The sequence below is a fragment of the Lithobates pipiens genome, unplaced genomic scaffold, assembly GCF_037356315.1.
Source record: "Lithobates pipiens isolate NorthernLeopardFrog02 unplaced genomic scaffold, aLitPip1_a1.2 Scaffold_8, whole genome shotgun sequence".
Classification (NCBI taxonomy): domain Eukaryota; kingdom Metazoa; phylum Chordata; class Amphibia; order Anura; family Ranidae; genus Lithobates; species Lithobates pipiens.
Genome location: NW_027507903.1, coordinates 150,994,276 through 151,019,103, shown reverse-complemented (window position 1 = coordinate 151,019,103; position 24,828 = coordinate 150,994,276).

Genomic DNA, 24,828 nt, shown 5'->3' with positions numbered 1-24,828 from the left:
TTAGTGACTGGGAGAACCTTCTTGCCATGTACAAGTTTTTGTATACATCAGCATTTCTGTATGTAAGAGACAGCAATGTGTCTGCAATGGGTATATTGTATTTGGGCATTTCTCACCTACATCTCTATACTACCTATCAGGTTACTTGCAATGCCTGGATGGAAATTCACACGCTTAACATAAGTTTATGTATAAGATAATATATATTAAAGTGTATTCAGTAACTTATATTCAAGCATTTATAACTACACTCTCTGGAATAGCTATTTCACCATTTTGAAGGCAGCAGGAGGGGGGCAATGGGTAAAACAACATTAAACTTATAAACGTTGGGTTATTCATGTGGAAATTATTACTATTATTTTAGGTAGGATGAAACATATAATGCCGTTTTTCCTCAATCAATAAAAATGTACAGCATAATAATTCAGTTTTAAATGAAAATTGTGCTTTTCCCATGAAGGGAAATACAGCAGATTTGCATTAATGACACCCTGCAGCAGAATATGCATACATTTTCTTTACTCCTTACCCTTATGTTTAGCCACTGGAAGCAAAGAAATTAGGTTGTAAGGAGGATAACTTGATTAACTCCAAGTGATAGCACGTATGCTTGGCTATTGGCCCAGTGCTGTCACATAAGAGGAAAGTGTTCTTTGCCCTGTGCAAGCTCCAAATGGAGCGACCCAGAGCTTGCAGAGTACAAGGAAGGCCTGTACAGCTGGGAGGGACACTCAATGCATGGACAAAGCACAGTTTTTTCATTGAATAACCACAGATTAGAGATTGCCAACACATTTGTCTTGAACATACAGTACATATGCTCACACTAGGAAACCTATCCATTTTTTTCTGTAACGCTATCCATCATCAAAATAATTGTATATTCAACTAAAGATTGTGCTTTAAAGTGGATGTAAACCCTCACATATAACCAGTGAACTGAACACCCACAGAGATGAAACAAATCCTCAATCATATGATTTACATGTATATCTGCTGTCTTCAGCTTTATATACTGTTTAGAAAGTGCACGTGCTGTTAGAATTTTCTCTTTCTAATTCACCACTGGGTGTGGATCCTTGCCACACATTGTGAGGCAGCTGATTGGAGGAAAGGAACACACCCCCTCTCCACATAGGCAGAGACTTACAGAGCTGTGTTGTGAATAGATCAGCTCTCAGCTAATCTATTTATAGCACCCACCCTGGCACACAATTTTGGCTGCTTTTATCACAGTTGACAGAGAACGTGTCAGAAGTTATCATGCTGATGTAGCACCCACCACTTTAGGTGGGTGCTATTAGTTTAAAAGTTAGACTAAATTTCCAGTGCCTTACTGTAATATGTATAGGCCTGGAGGTTTGTTTGGGTTAGAGAGGAGTTATAGGTTAGAGGGGGGTGTGAACGCCTGTTCATCACCCTGGGAGAACACTCCCTTGCTCTCCAGAGGAATCTTCTGGAAAGGAGGCGGGTCAGGCTCTAATGGACAGGCAGTGTGTATGAGCTCTTGTCCAATTGTTAATTTGCTTGGTCAGGGGCGGGCCCATACATATACACTGGGGTCACATGTTCCCTGCGGAGTTGGAGATGGGAAGAGAACTAATCCACACAGGTAGAAAGATGTGACGTTAAGGCCTAGGGCTGGAAGGCCTGGAAGTTCAGAAATTCCAGTGCTGGATAGTCACACAGATCTTCACTGAAAGGTGATGGAGGTTCAGAGACTCCAGAGCTGGAATGTTCAGAAGAAAGAAGTAGCTGCAAACTGACCGGAGTGAACCAGGGTTGGCCTGGACCTTTCCTGAGCTGGCCTGGGAGGAAAAGGGCAGGAGGAGAAGGCAGGTGAGGCCTGGGACTGCTAGCGTTTCAATACCACGTGCTTTTCAGTTGAACATGCATGTCAGCTCACTAAAGGAGAAGGACTATTCACTCACGTACATCTCCATCCAGAGGGAACTCCTATTCTGTGCATCACTGATGTGATAGTACCTGCCGGAATCTGGAATAAAGCTGAATTTTGTACATTTCAATCCAGAGGCAAAGTATATCTGTGCATCACTGAGGTGATAGTACCTGCCGGAATCTGGAATAAAGTTAAAGTTTTCAACTGTTCTACATGTGTCTGTGCTTTACTACAGCAGGGGTGGAAGAAGCAGGGGTTAAACCAGCCGTACTGTATGAACTACTAGCAGCTCCCAAGGTAATAGTGCTCTTAATGATAACAGAAGAACAGAGCAGGAGAAAGCAACAGGACTTAGGGCTTTGAAGAGAGATAAGAAAAAAAATACAGATAGACATGCCCAACTCACATTTCATGAACAGGTATACATTCACTTTAAAGCCAAACTCCATTCCACGTTTACATTTAATTTTGGACAGAGTTGGGACAATTTGGGACCTTGTTCATATGTTTATTGCTGTTTGTGTTCTCTCTAAGCGAGTTGATTTTCTCCCATGGCACCTTAACAGCACATAAGAAAAAAAAAAAATAGTACGTATTTTATTTATACAAACAATGCTTAAAAATAATCTTTACATGAAAAAAACAATTGTTCTGACATGTTACACCTTTTTCAGGGAAAGGTGGCATTGAGTTATCACAATATCCATACAACCAAAAAATTTTAATAAATAATGGTGTAGTGATTGGGGTAACAATTATCAAACATTGTGCACAAACAAAAACAAAATTCAATTCAATTACAATTCATTTTACACCACATGCATATACAACTTAGTATACATAATGTCCCAAGTGCAAAATTGTAATTTGCTGTGTATCACTTTAAACATTTGCTTTATTTCCATCAAAACATGTGAATTCAACCACTCCTCAACAAAAAGTGTTCCACTTCCACCATGTGTGCTCTCACCTGATATATTTGACCCATATAAAAATACACGGTCAGATAAGGCACATGTCTTATTTAAATGGGATCTTTATATTCTCCACACAGCTATCTGCAATCCTACAAATTGGACCCCCCCTTGCAATAGTTAATGGCCATGAACTTTCAGAAGATTTCGGAACCAATTTCTGTGTAGGATAACTTCTGCCTCATATACACGATCAAACAATCCAGTGGAAAAGTCCCAGCATCCTCTGGGACTGTGACATCATAATGGGCGGGGACATCATCTGGCGATGTCCCTATAAAAGTTGCCACACGCGGCGTCCCTGCCATTCAATGGCCATGTGTCTTTTTTGCTCTGTGTTAAACAAGTGGACAATTCAAAAAACATTAACATACTGGTAAATTCTTTTGTTCCATGATTTCTGTTAGATACCAATCAATCATTTAATTTGGATATCATGTTATAAAGCTTTTTTGATAAATTATGTGTTTTTAATTCTTAAAAATATCAATAACTATTAAACTGATTTCTCAGTCTTTAACTTGACATTGTTATGTGTTCAATAAAATCCAAGTTATCTTCTCAACCACATGATGGCAGAAGATGTTCTCTCTCCACCATAGAGCACAGCAGTATTTTATTTACTATATTAAATTTAGTCTGATAAGAACTTTTTCAAATCTTCCAAAATGTTTAATGTAATTTGATCCTTAGGCATACCTGAAAGGTCCAATATGTTTTCCAGAAGAGAAATCACTTGGTTAAGTAAGACTAAATCTATATCAATATTATTATTATTATTATTATTATTATTATTATTATTATTATTATTATTATTATTTTCATCAGCAAGCTAGGCATTTAATTTGTAGTAATATTATTATACATGAAACGATTCTCATATATTCTTTTTGTATATGATCTATTTATTTTATTTTTTTCAGATCATGTCAATGTATGCAGCTGCCCAGATTTGTTTAAAGGTGTTCCTGTACATTTGTACAAATTAAAACTTTCTGAAACTCATAAGCGTGAGCATACTCTAACAATGTGTATACCTGATCTACACAGTTATAATCAATATAGAGAGTGACTATTTATTTTTAGGACATTCTGTTATTTCTTTTAAAATCAAAGTGTTTTGAGCCATATCTCTTTTTTATATCCAGAATTGGGCAATAAGTCTAGGTTCACATCTATTTGGCTGCGCTTGATGCATTTTTCAGGCACATTTTGCAGTGCATTTTGCATTTTTTAAACCCATTTTTTTATGTGTTGTTGCATGCAGTTTTCATGCACTTAGCGTTTACGTTTTTTTTTTTCACTTTAACCTCCTCGCGCCCGCCCTATAGCCGAATGACGGCCGTAGAGCAGGCGCGTTTGTCCGGGCGGTCGTCCCTGGACGGCCTGATGTTTACTTCCGCAATGCGTGCCGCCGCGGGCGCGCATCGCGGAAGTTCTGTGTTCGCCGTGTCCCCCGGGGACAGGCAAACACAGATCGCTGTAAACGGCCAATCACAGCGGCCGTTTACAGCGTGATCGGCGTGTCCAATGGGAGATGATCTCATATGTAAACATATGAGATCATCTCGCAGCGCCGCTCTCCTTCCTCGCACAGACAGTGCGAGAGGGGAGAGATGAACGGCTGCAGCGGCAGCCGTTCTGATTGTGGAAAAAAAATTTATTAAAAAAATGAAATAAAAAGTGCCATCCGCCCCCAGCAGTGCCATCCGCCCCAGCAGTGCCATCTGCCCCAGTGCCATCCACCCCAGTGCTACCTGCCCCCAGTGCCATCCACCCCAGTGCTACCTGCCCCCAGTGCCATCCACCCCAGTGCTACCTGCCCCTAGTGCCATCCACCCCAGTGCTACCTGCCCCCAGTGCCATCCACCCCAGTGCTACCTGCCCCCAGTGCCATCCACCCCAGTGCCACCTGCCGTCAGTGCCACCTGCCCCCAGTGCCACCTGCCCCCAGTGCCACCTGCCGTCAGTGCCACCTGCCGTCAGTGCCACGTGTCATCAGTGCCACATAGTGCCATCTGTCATCAGTGCCACGTATCAGTGCCATTTGTCATCAGTGCCACCTGTCAGTGTCACGTGCCATCTGTTGTCAGTGTCACGTGTCATCAATGCCATTTATCAGTGCCATCTGTCATCAGTGTCACGCGTCATCGGTGCCATGTATTAGTGCCATCTGTCATCGGTGGCACATATTAGTGCCACGTATTAGTGCCATCTGTCATCGGTGCCACGTTTCAGTGCCACGTGTCATCAGTGCCACGTATTAGTGCCACGTGTCATCAGTGCCACGTATAAGTGCCACGCGTCATCAGTGCCACATATTAGTGCCATCTGTCATCAGTGCCACATATTAGTGCCATCTGTCATCAGTGCCACCTGTCATCATTGCCACGTATCAGTGCCATCTGTCATCAGTGTCACGTGTCATTGTCCTGGTGCTTCAAAAGTGTAATAAATAGTCAACAAGTTAGATGTGTAACTTATGTTCCTAGAACACATGATGGCGCTACCTGCATGTTGGGCCTCTCTATGTGGCCAGGCTGTGAAAAAGTCCCACACATGTGGTATTGTAATACTCAGGAGGAGTAGCAGAATTTTTTGGGGGGTGTCATTTGTGGTATACACATGCCACGTGAGAGAAATAACCTATTACAATGACAATTTTGTGGAGAAAAAAAAAAAATGAAAAATCTTAATTTTGCAAAGAATTGTGGGAAAAAAATGACAACATCAAAAAGCTCACTATACCTCTTACTAAATACCTTGGAATGTCTACTTTCCAAAAAGGGGTCATTTGGGGGGTATTTGTACTTTCCTGGCTTGTTCGGGTCACAAGAAGCGAGATAGGCCACCAGTACATCAGATGTGATCAATTTTGTGCGATTCGCACCACAGCTTGTAGACTCTCTAACTTTCACAAAGACCAAATAATATCCACTAATTTGGGTTATTTTTACCAAAGACATGTAGCAGTATAAATTGTGACCAAAATTTATGAAGAAAAATTAATAATTTGCATAATTCTGTCACAGAAACAAAGAAATATGCGTTTTTTTTCAAAATTTTCGGTCTTTTTTCATTTATAGCGCAAAAAATAAAAACCCCAGAGGTGATCAAATACCACCAAAAGAAAGCTCTATTTGTGGTAAAAAAAGGACAAAAAATTCATTTGGGTACAGTGTTGCATGACTGAGTAATTGTCATTCAAATTGTGAGAGCACCGAAAGCTGAAAATTGGTCTGGGCAGGAAGGTGTTTAAGTGCCCTGTAAGCAAGTGGTTAAACACACTGTAAACACACTGTATATAGCTGGTTGCTAAGGAGGGGGACCTGAACAGCTGAATGTAAGAAAAAAATGTGTAAAAAAAACCAGCATGGTATCCCCCCCCGATCCATACCAGACCCTTATCCAAGCATGCAGGCAGGTCAGGAAAGGGAGGGGATGAGGAAGTGCCCCCACTTCCTGAACCATATCAAGCCACATGCCCTCAACATGGGTGCTTTTATGGGGACAAGGGCCTCTTCCCGATGACCCTGACCGGAGGTTGCCTGGGTCTGTGGGAGGGGGGCTTATCAGAATCTGGAAAGGGGCCCCCAGATCCCAGTCCCCACCCTATGTGAATAGGTATCGGATACATGGTACCCCTACCCATTCACCCCAAAAAGGAGTGAAATGTAAAAAAAATAAGAGCTGGTTTTTGACAAGTCCGTTATTAAAAAATAGCCGTCTTCTCCCCAAGCCGTCTTCTCTTGCTGCTGTCTTCCACAAGGGGCGGGCTCTCTGGGTGATATCATCGAATGGTCACGCCCCATGGCTATATTAATGGGCCAGTCAACAGGCAACAACAGAACGGAAGAAGACAGCCACAGAAGAAGAGCGGCTTATTTTTTTTAACCAGCGGCGTGGAAGAAGATGGCAGTGGGAGAAGATGGCTCTGAGCTATTTTTCAATAAAAGGACTTGTCAAAAACTGGCTCTTGTTTTTTTTACACTTCCCCTCCCTTGCTGACCTGCTTTGCTGCATGCTTGGGTAAGGGTCTGGTGTGGATTTTGCGGGGACGCCACGCCGTTATTTTTGTTATTTTTTTTATTTATTTATTTTTTTTGTTGGCTAACAGCTGATGACTCATCGGTTGTTAAGCACACGGCGGCCCGCTTTCCGGTCCCCTACTTAGCAATCAGCTATATACAGTGGTTTAAATAGAAAATGCAAAAAAATCACATTACAAACACAACACTTGCATGTCAGCTTTTCCTTTTGAAGTCTATTACATGCAAAATGTGGAAAAGCCCCCGACCCTTTTCAAAAAATGCACTGGCCGCAAAATGCATTGATGTGAATGTGAAAAATAGCAAACCATGTTAAATTGACTGTAGTGCATTTCTGTAAATGATTGGATGATAAAAACAGCAGAGCTTCCCCTGATTTCAGATCTTCTCCTTTAGATTTTCAGCGACTGCACTTCCAGGTGCACTTTTTAAGTGGTTGATTTACTAAAGGCAAATCCACTTTGCACTACAAGTGCACTTGGAAGTGCAGTCGCTGTAGATCTGAGGGTAAGATCTGAAATGAGGGGAAGCTCTGCTGATTTTATCATTCTTTCATGTGCAAGCTAAAATGTTGTTTTTTTATTTTCCTTGCATGTCCCCCTCAGATCTACAGCAACTGCACTTCCAAGTGTGTGCAAAGTGGATTTGCCTTTAGAAAATAACACCCATTGTGTTCTTTTGATGAATCCAGTTAACACCTTCCCACCAGCTATTAAAATAATTCTTAATGCTTAAATCCTGATGAGGTATTTCATGAGCCTCCCAGTCATGAGACCACTGTGATTGGCTATCACAATGATTATATGTTTGGGAGTCCATAATACTAGAATAAGGCCAACTTTCCTGCTGCCACATGCATGCATATAGCTGATAGGAAAAGAGATAAAGAAAGCAAAAAAAAATGTAAAAAATATATATTTTTTTAATTTCCGCTAAAAAGCATATCCAATAAACAAATTGAAAAAAAATCTAATTTCTTCATCAATTTAGGCCAATATATATTCTACTACATATATTTGGTAAAAAAAATCTCAATAAGCATATATTGATTGGTTGCACAAAAGTTATAGCGTCTATAAACTATGGGGTATTAATAAATATATATACAGAATATATATATATATATATATATACATATATATATATATATATATATATACATATATATATATATATATATATATATATATATATATATATATATATATATATATATATACAGTATCTCATAAAAACAGCCAGTTCGCTCCCCTCCCGGGACCTGGAATTCTCCACTCTTCCGAATACTGATTGGTGTTTTACCACCCCCAAGTAAGCCTCCCAGATGATTTTTTTTTTCCACTCACCATCTATCCTGAGGTTACTGGTAACGTTCACCACTATCAGTCATTTTTATTTTGATTGTTTTATTTTTCTTTGACTTTTATTAATCCTATGGAATAAGCAGCACTATTCATTCATTTGACTGGTAGCAAGCTTTAATTATGCACATTGTATTGCAATCAATAATTTTTTTTAGAGAGCTGCAGTTTGTTTTTTCTTTGACTATTTGCATTTTTCAATGCTGTGCTGGCTGCCCTGTCTTTGATCCATCCATTCAGCTACCTTCAATTAGATTACTTGATCTCACCTGACCCCTGGATTTGCAGCACTTCAAGTTTTCTATATGTTTTAGTAGCTGAGCAGAGACTTCCTTTAAATGTAACTGTTCTTTTTGCTACCCTGCTTGCCCTGTTGATGTCAGTATAAATAATGCAAATATTCTGAATGGAGAAAAAGGTAATAAAACTAAGCTACAGACTCAGAAAGACAAATAGTATTGCATTAATACTAGTGTAAAAATAAAAATGTGTAGCCCCCCTCCTAAACATAAGTAAATGTCAGCCCATTTGCCCTTCTGCAGGGATCCATTTCCTATAGCACTGATGGCATTAGGCTCTTTGGCATCCCTAGTGCCCAGGAGGGGGATGCCAGCAATAAAAAAAACATATTTACCGCCTACTAGTGATTAATAATTTGATCAGGTTTGATGTGTAAGAACATTCAACAAGTAAACAAACAACAAACAAGTAAAATCTGTAAATTGTAAACTGTTTTGACAAACAAATGGCAAGGGAACTGGGTACTGATTTGAGGACATGTACCAATGGAAAAAAACAAAATAACAAATGCTGTAAGGCAGGGAAAGGGCTCTCCATGTGACATGGGAAAAACATCAAATCTTCAAATTACGTGCTTTAGAGATGCCATTAAGCTATATGCCCGGTTCTCCATGACAGCATCAACCACGTTGTAATCTGGCGTCTAGTTTGACTCTAACATTGGGTGTTCATTTGTTCTTAGAACAAACGAACATGTGGGGCACTCGCGGGACGTTCTCCCGCCATGGAGTGACTCTTAATGTAGAGTTGTTGTTTTAGCAATGATATTCAGGCGCTAGCAGGGGGGTTTCACCCCCCTGCTGGTGGCCAGGAAAATGTTTAAACCACCGCAAAGCACCGTTGCAGCAGAGATTTGCCGGTGGTATAGCTGCGCTGCTCCATTGATTTCAATGGTGTTATACACCGCTCCTTCACCACTCCAAAAATGCTGCTAACACTGTCCTGCCAGTGCACCACTCCAGTGTGAAAGCCATCGGGGCTTTCACACTGGAGATACAGCAACGACTCTTTCAGGGCACTTTGCAGGCACTATTTTTAGCACTGTAGCCCCTGCAAAGCGCCCCAGTGTGAAATGGGTCTTAGTAGATTGAGCGTGCAGTCAATGTAGACTATATAATACTGTGCAGTCCGTGTAGTGTATATACTGTAATACATTGCAGTCAGTGTAGAATATACAATATAACACAGTGCAGTCAGTGTATAATATATATTACAGTGCAATCAGTGTAGTGTATATAATACATGCAGTCAGTGTAGCGTATATAATGCAGTGCTGAGTATATAATACAGTGTAGAGCGTATAATACAGCATAATGCAGTGTATAAAATACAGTGCAGTGCAGTGAGTATATAATACTGTCATGAAAGGCTTGCCAGAAACAGAATATCTGTGCAAGCTGGTGTGTGTTTGCGGGTGCCAATGCACATGTGCGAGCGTGCATGGTCCCTGGCACCAAACGGGCTATTTAAACCAGGCTGACACACAGAAACATTGCTGTCTCATCTACATCCCCTGTGTGTTACCTGCTACTCTACATCTGTTCCTGTGTATTACCCGGCTTGCCTCTGTCTATTCTTGCTGTCAGCCTGCATCTGACCCCGGCTTCTTTTGACTTTGCACCTGCCTGCTCCTCTGGTCCTTCTGCTGCCCGCCTGATACCAATCCGGCTTGTTTAAGTGACCCTGCTCCTGCCTCAGCCAGATATACCTGTCTGTGTATGACCCAGCTTGCCTGACCCTCCTGAGTTCTAGTCCTGTGAGAATCTCCTCTCTGTCTGTTCCAGCCTCCAGTCTGCCATTCCAGCCTGCTGATCACCCTGCACAGTGCCATCTGAAATTGCCATCTGAAATTCTGGACTCACCTCCTTACTGGTGATCCTGCCAGGCACTCGTGCTACTCTGCACTTCTGCGCCCATGTTTGCTCTATCAGGGGCTTGAGTCAGCTATGTCTGAGCCCTAGCGAGGTACCTCTCCTACAAAGGAACTGTGTAAAAAAATAAAATAAATGTTATAAATTGTAACTCAAAGATGATTGTTTACCTAATTGATTGCAGTAATTGTAAAGTAGGGTATGTGGGATGCACTAGCCACAATCTACGTATTAGAATATCAGAACACTACAATGACACTTTAAATAGCAATGCAAAAAATATTTAAAATGTATCTAAACATTTTAGAATAGTTCATGGTGGTAATCTGGAGTCTTTTTATTTTTGCGGTCTGGAACAGGTGAAAAGATCTGTTGGGGGGAGGGGGTGATACATACCATACCCTACTTCAGCTGGAGGTGTGGTGGATACATAGATTGAATATTCCATTTCCTAGTAAAATGAACAGTAGAATGGATGTGAATTTGTTTTTAAAATAATACAATTTGATTCCACCGGGGGTTAAGAATTGTTTGCCCTAGAGTTTTCAGTATGTGTTTCTATTCTTTCCCTCCCCCCTTACCCCTTTTCTCTGGTTCTACCAACCTCACATGATTTTAATTGTTAATTGATTTTAAATTGGATTGTACTACCCCCCCCCCCTTTTTTGAAGGAATGGACACATTTTCCTATATAAACTTGATTTTATTGTAAATCTGTATGCTATGAGGAAGGCTTTTGCCAAAACATGTTAGCGCTTTGATGTCATACTGCTGTTTGTGCTCAATAAAGAATTAAGAAGAAACAATCGAGTTTCCGGCTTTCTTTTTGCAATTATGACAACATCTGGCAGGCCTAACACAGGCTGTCAAAAATCTACAAGAAGGCTACTGTCATGGATCTGGGAGGGGAGGGGTTAAATAGTGCAGACTAATTTCAGTGATTGGTAACAGGCTGCCTTATTTAAACACCTCAGCTGCACTGTGTCTTTGCTGTCTGGTCTACAGCTCATACCTGTTCCAGTGATGTCCTGTTTCTGTGATCCGATCTGTTTCCTGTGTTTGACCCGGCTTGTTTGACTACGATTGATCTCTGCTATCCTGACCCTGGTCTGCCTTGTAACCACGCTCTGCTCTACACTGCTTGATAACCTGTTGCCAAACTTTGCCTGTATCCTGACCATTCTCTGCCTGTCGTCTATATCTACATCTGATCACCTGTTACCAAACCCGGCTTGTCTGACTACGTATTCAGTGTCTCCCCAGCTTATCAGCCTGCTTCCTGTTTCCTGCTGCACTAGCTGAACTGACAAGACCAAAGACGAACCAGGCACCCATATACCACCAGGCTCTTGCAGCCACTGTTGCAACATCAGTGGCCCTTGAGTCGGGGTTGTACGAGACAGCCTTCCCACTGCACATCAGGCTCATCCGGCAGGTATGCAACAGCTACAAGCGATTGGAGGAACGTGTTCAAGCACTATCAGCTCCAGCCGGTACCCAGGGGTCTCCTCAGCCAGTGCAGCCTCTCCTTCTGCAGATGTTATATTTCCTCCTGAGCCAAGAGTTCCCACACCTGAAAGGTTTTCTGGAGAATGCAGTAAATTCAGGACTTTCCGCAACGCTTTCAAACTATACTTTCCTCTGCAGCCACGTACCTTATCCTTAGAAGCCACCAAGGTGGGCTTCATAGTCTCCTTGCTACAGGGTGAGCCCCAAGCCTGGGCTCACCACCTCCTGGAACAGAAAGCAGCAGCTTTAACTAATCTGACTGCCTTTTTTGAGGACCTTCATCTTTCTGTAACTGCTGAAGCCGCACTGCATATCCTACAGCAGGGATGCAGGGTGGTGGAAATTTACGTTGCTGAGTTCAGACGTTGGAGTGTTGACAATTGGAATGATGCTGCCCTCCGCTACCAGTTCCGCATGGGGCTGTCAGACCCTTTAAAAGATGAGCTTGCCCGAGTTGGGTTACCCCAAACCCTGGATGCACTCATCAACCTGTCCATACAGACTGACTGATGCCTGAGGGAATGGAGATCGGAGAGGGCAACTGTACCAACTCATTCCACCTGGATGTTTACAAGATTCCCCAGTTTCTCTAATCCGGCTCCTCCAGTACAGCCAGCTTCCACACCATAGAAGTCAGAACCTTTGCAATTGGGCTTGCTCCGTCCCTCACTTAAGGTTGAAGAACGTCAACATCATCAACTGAACAACCTGTGCCTGTATTGTGGAGAACCAGGGCATTACGTCAGAACCTGTCCAGCTAAGCTTTGTAATCATCAATTTCTTTCTTTCTGATCATGCATCTGCTTTGTCCAACACTTCTTCTCACTTTGCTCGTCCTATCTTGCTGCAGCTTCCAGGAAGGAACATACAAGTTTCTGCCATTATTGACGGAGCCTGTAGCTGCTTCATGGACTTATCTTTTGCAGCCAAACACCGGATTCCCTTACAACTAAAGGTCCAAGGACTTTATATACATCTGGCTGATGGGTCTACTATTAAGTCTGGACCAGTTACTCAGGAAACCACTCCTCTATTTGCCCCCATTGCCAACCAGGGCCGGTTCTACCACTAGGCAAACTAGGCAGCCCCCTAGGGCACACTGCTGCCTAGGGAGCCCAGCCACTGGTGTTCCTACTCTCTGCACATAGTGTCAGAGGTACAGCACCGACAGCGGACTGTGTCTGTGTCCCGACTCCCAAATGAATGGAAGTAAGTAAACATTCATTGATGTGCGTTGGTAGGCTGCATTTGATGGGCGCTGGTGAGGCTAAATTTAATGAATGCTGGTGAGGCTGCATTTGATGGGTGCTTCATTAAAAAGGTGGGGTATACAGCTGTGCTCATAAGTTTACATACCCTGACAGAATGATTTCTTGGCCATTTTTCAGAGAATATGAATAAGACAGAAACTTTTCTTTCACTCATGGTTAGTGTTTGGCTGAAGCCATTTATTATCAATCATCTGTGTTTACTCTTTTTAAATAATGACAACAGAAAGTAGCCTAATGGCCCTGATCAAAAGTTTACATACCCCAGTTCTATATACCGTGTATTGCCCCCCAATATCAATGACAGCTTTAAGTTTTTTGTGGTATTTGTGGTTGAGGCTCTTTTTCTTCTCAGATGGTAAAAATGCCCATTCCTCTTGGCAAAAAAAGCCCCCAGTTCCTGTAAATTCTTAGGCTGTCTTGCAAGAACTACACGTTTGAGTTCTCTCCAGAGTTGCTCAATGATATTGAAGTCAGGAGATAGCCACTCCAGAACCTTCACTTTTTTCGGCTGTAGCCAATGACAGGTCGACTTGGCTTGTGTTTTTGATCATTGTCATGTTGGAATGTCCACGTACATCCCATGTGCAGCTTCCTGGCTGATGAATGCAAATGTTCCTCCCATATTTTTTAATAATCATAGGCCTTGTTGACTCCTCTCCAAATGAAGCATTATGTGGCCAAAACGCTAAGTTTTGATCTCATCACTCCAAATGACTTTGTGCCAGGAGGTCTGAGGCCTGTCTCTGTGCTGCTTGGTGTATTGTAAGCGGGAAACTTTGTGGCATTTGCGTAGTAATGGCTTTCTTCTGGCGATTCGGCCATGCAGCCCACCTTTCTTCAAGTGTCTCCTTAATGTGCATCTTGAAACAGCCACACCACATGTTTTCAGAGAGTCCTGTATTTCACCTGAAGTTATATTTGGGTTTTTCTTTGCATACCAAACAATTTTCTTGGCAGTTGTGGCTGAAATATTAGTTGGTCTACTTGACCATGGTTTGGTTTCAACAGAACCCCTCATTTTCCACTTCTTGATTAGAGTTTGAACACAGCTGATTGGCATTCTCAATTCCTTGGCTATCTTTTTATATCCCTATCCTGTTTTATACAGTTCAACTACCTTTTCCTGCAGATCCTTTGACAATTCTTTTGCTTTCCCATGACTCAGAATCCAGAAATGTCAGTGCAGCACTGGATGAAAGATGCAAGGGTCTGTCAGGAGTCCAGAAACTCATTGACCTTTTATACAAACAGGTGAGGATGGTCACCTTTTAATAGCCATTGAAACTCCTTTGTGTCAACTTGTGTGTATGTTATCAGGCCAAAATCACCAGGGTATGTAAACTTTTGATCAGGGTCATTTGCGTAGTTTCTGTTGTGATTAGGATTTAAAAAGAGTAAACACAGTTGATTTATAATAAATGGCTTCAGCCAAGCACTAACCATGAGTGAAAGAGAAACGTTTTTGTGTTATCATTCATATTCTCTGAAAAATGGCAAAGAAATCATAAATTCTGCCAGGGTATGTAAACTTATGAGCACAACTGTACATGGGCAGGGCAAAAGGGGTGGAGCCAAGGGGGCATCCAAATTAGGTTTCACCTAGCAGTCAGTCAATCCACTTGTTGGTAATATTTTTTCCGGACTGGATGAGTCGTATGGCTCACCTGGAATCTCCTATTGTGGCTGCTCTAGTACAACCTGTGTTGCAGGCCTTCCCTGCTGCTGCTCCAGTCTCTGTGCAGGCACCTGCCTTGAGTATCACCTTTATAATAGGTATATCTGGTTCCACTCTACTTACCCAGCGATTTGGGGGTGATCCAGTCCAATGCAGAGGGTTTCTCAATCAGGTTGAGGAATACTTTGAGATGCCACAGCAGGCGTTTCCCACGGACAGAAACAAAGTAGGTTTCATGATATCTTTGTTTCTGAGAGAGCCTTGGCCTGGGCAAACCCTCTATGGGAGATGTAAAAACCTGTTGTCTTGAGTTACTCTGAGTTTGACGTTCCCGCATGCTCTGCTTCTGCTGCCATTTGCCTCATCTCCATCAAACAAAGTACGAGAACTGTTTCCGATTATGCCATTGAATTCCGTACTTTGGCAGCAGAGGTCCTTGTGGCTTTTTTTCTCATGGTCTCTTGGATACATCAAAGATGAGATAGCAGCCCGAGATATACCCACAGAGCTGGAGAAGTTGAACACGTTTGCTATCCTCATTGACTCCAGACTCAGAGAAAGACTACCTTTTAAGGAGTGCTTGCGGAAGCCTCCTGTACATTTGTCTCTGAGCTTTGCAGTCCCACCCTTGCCTCCCTCACCTCCTATGCTCCTGGTACCGAGTCGGTCAGTGGAGGTGAACCCATGCACGTGGGTTTCATGCGTCTCTCTGCGGATGAGAGAAACTTAAGGAGGAGTGAGAAATTGTGCCTTTATTGTGGCCAGGCAGGTCACTTTTTGAAGTCTTGTCCTACCTGTCCAGGGAACGCCTGGTCACGGACAGACCTTAGGTGGTGTTTTCTCATCCTCAGTTATCCAGAAGGATAGGTAATTGGTTTTGGTTTCCCTTTCTTGAGCTCGTTCATTCTTCGAGATACAGGCCCTAATCGACTCTGGGGCTGCAGGCCTGTTCATTTATGCTGCCTTTGTATCGAAGCACCCGATTCTGCTGCAGCTGCGTGACACTCCACTTGCCATTAAGGCTCTTGATGGGAGACCTCTACAGCCTGTCCATGTGACTCATGAGACTGTTTCCTCACCCAAGTTTCTGCTGGTTATTGGTTATGCTTGGTTACAGAGGCACAACTCCTCTTTTGATTGGCTCCATGCTGAGGTTCCCTCCTGGTGGCAACAATGTAATAAGACATGCTTCCAGAAGGTAGCCAAGGTCCTGTGCACCTCTTCACTCTCCTTCCTGCCAGAGGAGTACCGCTATTTTAGCAATGTCTTTGATAAAGGTCAAGCCGGTAGTTTTCCTCTGCACCAGTCATATGATGATTGACCTTCAACCCGGTTCTATACCCCCTTGTGACCAGGATTAACCTTTGATGGTCTTGGAGGATAAGGCCATGGAGGAGTATGTTGCAGAAACACTTTTTCGGGGTTTCTTCCACAAATCTTCATTTCCTGGGGATGCTGGTTTCTTCTTTGTGAAGAAGAAGAGTGATAAACTGAGACCCTAGATTGATTATAGGCATCTCAATCATTTCACTGTTAAGAATGCCTATCCGATTCTGTTGATAATGGAGGATTGAGGGCGAGTGGAAAACAGAATTTAATACCAGAACAGGCCATTATGAGTACCTCGTCCTCTGAGATTTGTTGCAGTTATGTGTGGTGGTTTATCTTGACGATATCCTCATATTTTCCTAGTCCCTGGAGAGCCACCACACAGATGTCTGTCTTGTGCTTCAGAAACAAAGAATGAACAATCTCTATTGTAAATTGGAGAAGTGGGAATTCCATCGTGAACAGGTTAAATTCCACAGCTGTTTTTTTGATGGACCCAGAGAAACTTTCAGCAGTCCTAAAGTGGCCCCGACCCATAGGTTTACATCCTCTGCAGCGTTTTCTTGGCTTTGCCAACTATTATCTTAACTTAACCGGAGACGAGAAGTTTATTCATAATTTCTTGTCTCCGGTTAAGGCACTGACTGATATGACCAGAAAGGACAGTAACCCACAGATTTGGTCTCCGGAGTCCATTAAAGCCTTTGAGAGTCTCAAGGCTGCCTTTGTTTCTGCTCCTGTGTTGGCACATCCTGATCCTACATTACCTTTTACCCTTGAGGTTGATGCTTCTGAGACTGAAGTTGGAGCCCTTCTGTCTCAGCGTCCTACCTCTGAGTGCGCTATGTATACTTGTGGCTACTTTTCCAAGAAATCGTTGCCTTTACATTACTTTGCTAATGTTGGCCAAGAGCTGGGCCGCAACCATAGATCCTGAGATCATATTGAGACAGCCTGCTCACAGTTTGCTCCCGTTTCGGGTGACAGGCTTTTTGTAGTACCTATTCCAGTTTACAATACTCCCTCAGGCTCTCCAGTTAATGTTAGTAAAAGTCATTGTTATTAGACCATGCAATAATATCTACAAAAGAGTGTCCTACTGAATATGCAATGTATTAACATTATTGTATACTGGCTTGTTTCTCTCTTTTTTTTAATATACTTGTACTCAGAAAATTAATAAAACATTTTTGGTTATAAAAGTTGGAAAGTTTTGGTGTCGCCTGAGAGCTAAAGTGAGTCTCTTGTATGAAAATGACGTCGGCTCTCATAGTTTTCAAATGTGCAAGAAGATGAGTTCATTTTTCAGGGATGTTTAGGCCTTTCGCATTCAGAGAGACTATCTTGAGGGAACTATAGCCTGGCGTACTGGGCTTCTTCCGAGGATGCATGGTAAGATAAGTCTAGATGGAATTAAATATGTGGAATCACAGACGGCGAGCAGCGGGATTCGTGAGAGGGAATTAAAGGGAGGGTAAGACGATAGAGTAGGTGAAAAGGAAGTACAGCAGGAAAAAAAAAAGGGGGGGGGGGGTCAATATCATAGGGGATTAGCGATGTGATCAATTAGTTATTCTAACGTTGTGTTGGGTGGTTAATAGTGGGGTGGAAAAAGGTTGTTACTGGGGTCGAGAAATATAATCAGGTGAATCTCGCAGAGATTTCTGTGGTCGAGGGTGATTGGTAACTGAGTAAGGGTGAATGAGGTCTCGGTTTCCCTTGAGGTCAGAAAAGTTTATGTGGGATACCAGCTTGTTTGCGTAGATGAAAATAATATGGAGGAAGGCAGGGGAATGTTACAATTGAGTCGGGTGATCTCTAAATGGGGGGATTAGGGTAATTTTACAGGCTGGACAAGTGGCTAATTATTGTGTATATGTAGGTATGGTAACCATATTGCTTCGTATTGTAAAGTATACATTTACGTCAGATTGAGCTACTTACACTTGGCATGAAAAAGGGGAGTAACAGCATAACAAGCATCATCTAAAACATAAGAGAGGAAGAATACAGTTCCCTCATAGTGTTATCAACAGAGCGTGAAATCTGGGTAGTAACATATGTTTGTTCTTAGAGCGATTTCTTACTTAAACCTTACAAGAAGACCATGGGGCCATTTTAACCGTTTTAGTAATAACATGTATAACATATTAACAAAAAGAAAACTTCAATATTAATCGTAGCGCTTTTCCCAAGTCAAAGAATAAATGTACTTTATACTATCCCCACTGTAAAATCAATATCATTATCTCCCTCTCTGTTTCTGTCCCTGTCAGGGGGGATCTGACTACTAAAGCTGTCCCGGATAGACGGTGGAGGCAGCTGCAATCGAATACCATCAGAACCGGATCTATATGTAAGATCCATCTTAACAAGTAAAGTTATGCAATGAGTGACAGCTAAACATATGTTACCCATCGGCTCCTATCTCACTGGCATGGTTTCTTTCAATGTGGGCTCTTGACAAGATTTATAAAACAGTGCGAGCTTTTATAAACCCCCACCCCCTCCCAGGTATCAGACAGCTAGCCAGCAAGCAAGCCTGATGGAGATAAAAAAAAAGGGGGGGGAGGAGGAATTTCTGGCTCCAATAATGTCGTGAATATGTTCTTGGGGGAAGTCAATATTAACCTTCCTGTGAGATCAATAGTCTGAGGTAAAACAGTGTTAATGAGTAATATCTCCAAATGTAAAGGGCTAAGTGGGCTATGTACTTATGGTCCGATATCTCAGTCTGTCCCTTAACTGATCACATCTTACTTGTCAAAGCAAAGTTCCAGACCGAGTGTGGAGCGAAAAAGAAAAAGAGCATAAGTTTACCAACTGTGGGAATAATCCGGTATCAGAGAAGTGCTTGAACATTCTCTAATGCGGGTGTAGCAGCATGGACCACCGCGTCTATATTCAATCCCATGAGAGAGGGGGGAAAAGGAATCCCTTGTATAGGATTGTGACCAGAGAGGGATGGATTGCAGAAGTAACCTGATAGAAACTTTAACTGTGAACAGGGTTTAGAAAGCTGCTTTCAGGCAGGTAAAAAGTTGTTATGATCTTCTTGGCTTCCTATGGTCAGGAGAGGCCATGGGGCTGTGGTTAAGCAGATTACCTTGTGCTCTTGGAGAAGAGGGATGAAGAGGGGATGAGCCCTTCTGCATCTGCTGATGCTGAAGTTTCCAGCTTCTGCTATGCCATCCATGGATTCCGCTCTACATAGCGATGGTAGACGAAAATCGCTGTACCAATCAGGCACCTCTACAAGTTGCAGATTAAGGGTGCTGCAAAAGTGGTCCAGATCTTCTGGAACTCTGAGATTGACAGTGTGCCCATTATGTGTGACGGGAAGGCAGAGAAGAAATTTCCATCTGTACCGAATTGCACGTGCTCTCAATATATCCAAGATAGGTCTCAGCTCTCTCCTTCTCTGTAAGGTAATGGCTGATAGGTCTTGAAATATCTTGACATCAGCGCCCTGATGTTGCAGCCACCCTCCATTTCTAGCCTTCCACATAATTTCTTCCTTAAGTATATAATCTGTAAGGCAGCATATAATGTCCCGTGGAGGATCAGACTCTCTCCCCCTGGGTCTCAAGGCCCTGTGAATGCGCTCCAAGATGATAGGTGTATCGGGTGGTCTCTCCAATAGGCCGTTAAAGATGGCCATGACAGAACGAGTGAGCTGGGCTGGTTCAATAGATTCAGGAAGACCTCTTACCCGTAAGTTGTGTCTTCTTCCGTGGTTATCGAGGTCTTCCAGGTGGCGATTTATGTCCCTGAGGTGAATCGCATGAGACTCAGAGACTTGCTGTACCCGGCCGAGAGTAACCTCATGACGGGCTTGTGTCTCCTCCACCTCTTCCACCCGCATGACCATGGATTGAAAGTCAGCGCGTAGTTCCGACACGGCGGCCGTTAAAGCCCCTTTTATATCTGCCGCCATAGCCTTTAGATCTGCTATGCTGAGTGCCGGTGATGTCGGCGGGTCTAGTGGTTGTGCTTGTGGGCTCCGGCCTTTGGATCTGTGTGTCCCCCTGCCATGACGCGATACCTCGTGTGGCGCTGCCTGGGAGTCTGACGCCGTTCCTCTAGGCCGCGCTCAGAAGATCTCCGGAATATGCTGGCTTATGTGGGCATCTTGGCTCCTGGGTGATCGGGAGTAGAGCCCTGACGTGGCTTGCGATGTGCTCCCCATATTCGCTTAATTAGAGGTAGCCGATTGACTGATTGCAGGACCTCCGGGAGGGAGAGCTCAGAAACAAGCGTCCATCTTCCTCAGGCACCAAGCCACACCCCCTTTTTTACTATTTTTGACACTTTTTGTGAATTGTACCCGTTACCAATTCACATGGGGGGCCGGGATCTGGGAGTTCCCTTCCAGATTCTGATAAGCCCCCCACCCGCAGAAGCCCACAACCACCAGGCAAGGGTTGTGGGGATGAGGCCCTTGTCCCCATCAACATAGGGACCCCAAAGCACCCTCCCCATGTTGAGGACATGTGGCCTGGTACAGTACAGTTCAGCTCTCTCATCCCCCCTCTTTTCCTGCTGCCTGCCAGGTTGCGTGCTCAGATAAGGATCTGGTATGGATTTTGGAGTGGACCCTTACGCCATTCTTTTTTTTTTTGTCGCAGGGTTCCCCTTAACCACTTTTTGCGATTCGGGACTGCGTCGCTTTAACTGACAATTGCGTGGTCATGCAACATGGCTCCCAAACAAAATTGATGTCCTTTTTTTCCCATAAATAGAGCTTTCTGTTGGTGGTATTTGATCACCCCTGCGGTTTTTATGTTTTGCGCTATAAACAAAAATAGAACGACAATTTTAAAAAAAACACATTTTTTTTTACTTTTTGCTATAATAAATATCCCCCAAAAATATATATAAAAATGTTTCCCTCAGTTTAGGCCGATACATATTCTTCTACATATTTTTGGTAAAAAAATCGCAATAAGCGATTATTGATTGGTTTGCGCAAAAGTTATAGCGTTTACAAAATAGGGGATAGTTTTATGGCATTTTTATTAATATTTTTTTTTTTTACTAGTAATGGCAGCGATGTGACTGTGACATTATGGCGGACACATCGGACATTTTAGACACATTTTTGGGACCATTGTCATTTATACAGCAATCATTGCGATACAAATGCAGTGATTCCTGTGTAAATGACACTGACAGTGAAAGGGTTAACCAGTGGGTGGCAGTGTATGTTCCTAGGGGTGTGTTACTAACTGTTGGGGGCTGGGCTTTAATTTAGTGAACACTGATCTCTGCTCCAATCACATGGAGCAGAGATCAGCGTCACTAGTTGCTAGGCAGAACAGGGAAATGCTGTTTACAACGGCATTTCCTCGTTCAGCCGCCCCGTGAGACGATCGCGGGTATGCCCGCAGCGATCGAGTCCGCGGGACCCATGACCGGACTCACGGGGGTTCCGACCAGCACGCGAGCGTGCCGCCGGCGGCACTCTCGCAATGGCAGGGCGGCATTAAAGATTGGACGTACCTGTACGCCAATATGCCTGCCCGTGCCATTCTGCCGACGTACATCGGCGTGCGCTGGTTGGGAACTGGTTAACATTCGTGATGCGGCAAATTATGAATTGTTGACATGCACCGCACAATTCTCTTCTTATTTAATGGGATAATAATGAAGCTGCTTTGCTGGTAATACTGATGGAGTTATGGCAAACGTATTTGAAAATTATTTTGTTTTCTAGTGATATCAAGATAATATTATTATACTTGTTTTTTGTTTGTTTTTTTGGCCAAGTTATCACAACACTATTATCCTGTAGTTTTTAATATCAAAGATACAACTATCTTGGTGTGCCTTGTTAATTTTACATTGTATTTTTGAAAATGTACTCGCCTACTCCTAAACTGGCATTTGAAGTAAAACACATAGCCAATTATTATTCTACACAATTTTTTATTGTGCATTAAAAAAAGAAAACAAATACAATTAGACATGCTATCTGACAATAGAACCAAAAGTGCATTATATGCATCCAAAAATATAGAAAATATAACAAATATTTGAATAAATCATTATTCAACCAAAAAATAAAATAATAATTAGTAAGTGTGGAAGGGGTGAAAATTCCTAGACCAGTGGCCTGGTTGGGGGTATTGGGGCTGGTATTGTCATTGACCGCCATGCTGCTGTGTTGGGTTGGGTGGCTGTGGTGGTTGTGTATGTAGACCCAAAAAATTACACAGGTGAGTGGTGGCATAGATCTCGCCTGTCACCCCCTGTTGAGAAGCTGCAGGATGAACTCCTAGCACCTTCTCCTTTGGTCACTAGTCACCCCCCTTAACCTATTGGCTGTTAAGCCGCGTACACACGGGCGGACTGTCTGGCCAACTTAGTCCGTCAGACAATCTGACGGACAGTCCGTCATACTTTCGAATGAATGGACTTGACCACACACGGATAGCCAAACAGTCCGCTGAAAGCTTGCGCGATGACGTACAGCACGTACGACGGGACTAGAAATAGGAAGTCCAAGACACAGCAAAGCACCCTTTGGGCTCCTTCTGCTGACTTTGCGTTAGTAGAAGTTTGGTTAGAGACGATTCGCGCTTTTCAGACTTCAGCTTAATTTGTCCGTTTACTGCGGCGCAGTCTACCTGTGAGGTTTGTATCTGTCTTTCGGTACGCGTGGATCAGTTGGTACCTTTTGTTAGGCGCTTCTGGTCCGCTCGTTTCTGGGTTTCAGGTCGTTCTTTATAGGTCTGGCTGTTCTTCAGTGCGTTCAGTTGAGCTTGTTTGTCCAGCCAACCGTTTCAAAGCCATGGAGAGTGGACGTACTCGGGAACGAGTTCGTGCTATATTGGGGCTTGGTGTTGGGGTTAATACTTTGACCCGAGCCCAGTCTGTGAACAGGGTGAGGAGGAGTTCATGGACAAAGAATTGGTTGCGCCAGCGTGACCAATTCTCGCATATGCCTTTACTCCGTGAGATCCGTGAGAATAATCCTGATGATTTCAGGAATTATCTCAGGATGACGGACCCCGTTTTTCACCGTCTGCTGGCTTTGCTGACCCCTTATATCAGCAGGCAGGATACCTGCATGCTGCAAGCCAACACTCCGGAGCAGAGTCTAGTTGCCACGTTGCAGTACTTGGCGACAGGGAGAAGTCTTCAGGACCTCAAGTTCTCGACAGGCATCTCCCCCAAGGCTCTGGGGATCATTATTCCAGAGACCTTTTCTGCCATTATTCGGGTCCTGCAGAAGGAATATATGAAGGTAAGTTTGTTCTTTTAATATTGCATTATATGCATTGTATGTTTGTATTAATTTCATCATGACTTTTAATATCCATGACAGGAATATGCTGTGAATGTCCCCTTTATATGAATGCATGCATTTTTTTTTTTTTTTATGTATTTTTTTTTTTTTTGTGTCATTTTTTTTGAGCCTTTTACCTTTTTGTGTCCCACGTGCATATTTGCTTTTACTAACGTCCCCAGCATGCAATCCTGGGCCCCTATACACCCACAGCCGAGACTGTTTTTCTCTAATTCATATTGTCAGCTCCATTGTACAATTTTACTGCCCCCCCACCCTTTGTATACTCTTTGTATACTCTTTGTATACTCTTTGTATACACCCTTTGTGTGTATGTGTGTGTGTGTGTGTGTGTGTGTGTGTGTGTATATATATATATATATATATATATATATATATATAGGGATTGTATACTCATTAATTAGTCCCCCACCCCACTCAAATTGGTTGCAGGGATTGTATACTCATTAATTAGTCCCCCACCCCACTCAAATTGGTTGCAGGGATTGTATACTCATTAATTAGGCCCCCACCCCACTCAAATTGGTTGCAGGGATTGTATACTCATTAATTAGGCCCCCACCCCACTCAAATTGGTTGCATGGATTGTATACTCATTAATTAGTCCCCCACCCCACTCAAATTGGTTGCAGGGATTGTATACTCATTAACCAGTTGCCGACCGCCGCACGCCGATGTACGTCGGCAGAATGGCACGGGCAGGCATAAGGACATACATGTACGTCCCTTGCCTCCCGCGGGTCGGGGGCCCGATCGGGCCCCCGCCCGGTGCCTGCGGCGGTCGGTTTTCGTCCGGGAGCGATCCGGGACGAGGGGGCGGCCATTCATTCATGGCCACCCCCTCGCGATCGCTCCCGACGAATAGAAATCCCCGGTGACATCACTTCCTCTCCTGTAATGTAAACACAGGAGAGGAAGTGATGTATTCTCTCCTCCGTGTCAGTATTTTTCGTTCAGACACGGAGGAGAGCGGATCGGTGAGTTGCACCAACACTCTACACACACAGTAGAACATGCCAGGCACACTCACACCCCCCCTTTACCCCCCGATCACCCCCCCAATTACCCCTGCCCCCCAGTCACAGTGGCACCAATGTCATTTTTTTTATTTTATTTTTTTGCATTGGTGTCATTTGTGACTGTAATAACTGTTAGGGCAGTTAGAGTTAGCCCCCTTTAGTTCTAATGTACCCCCCTAACCCCCCCAATAAAGGTTTAACCCCGTGATCACCCCCCGTCGCCAGTGTCACTAAGGCTGGGTTCACATTGCAGCG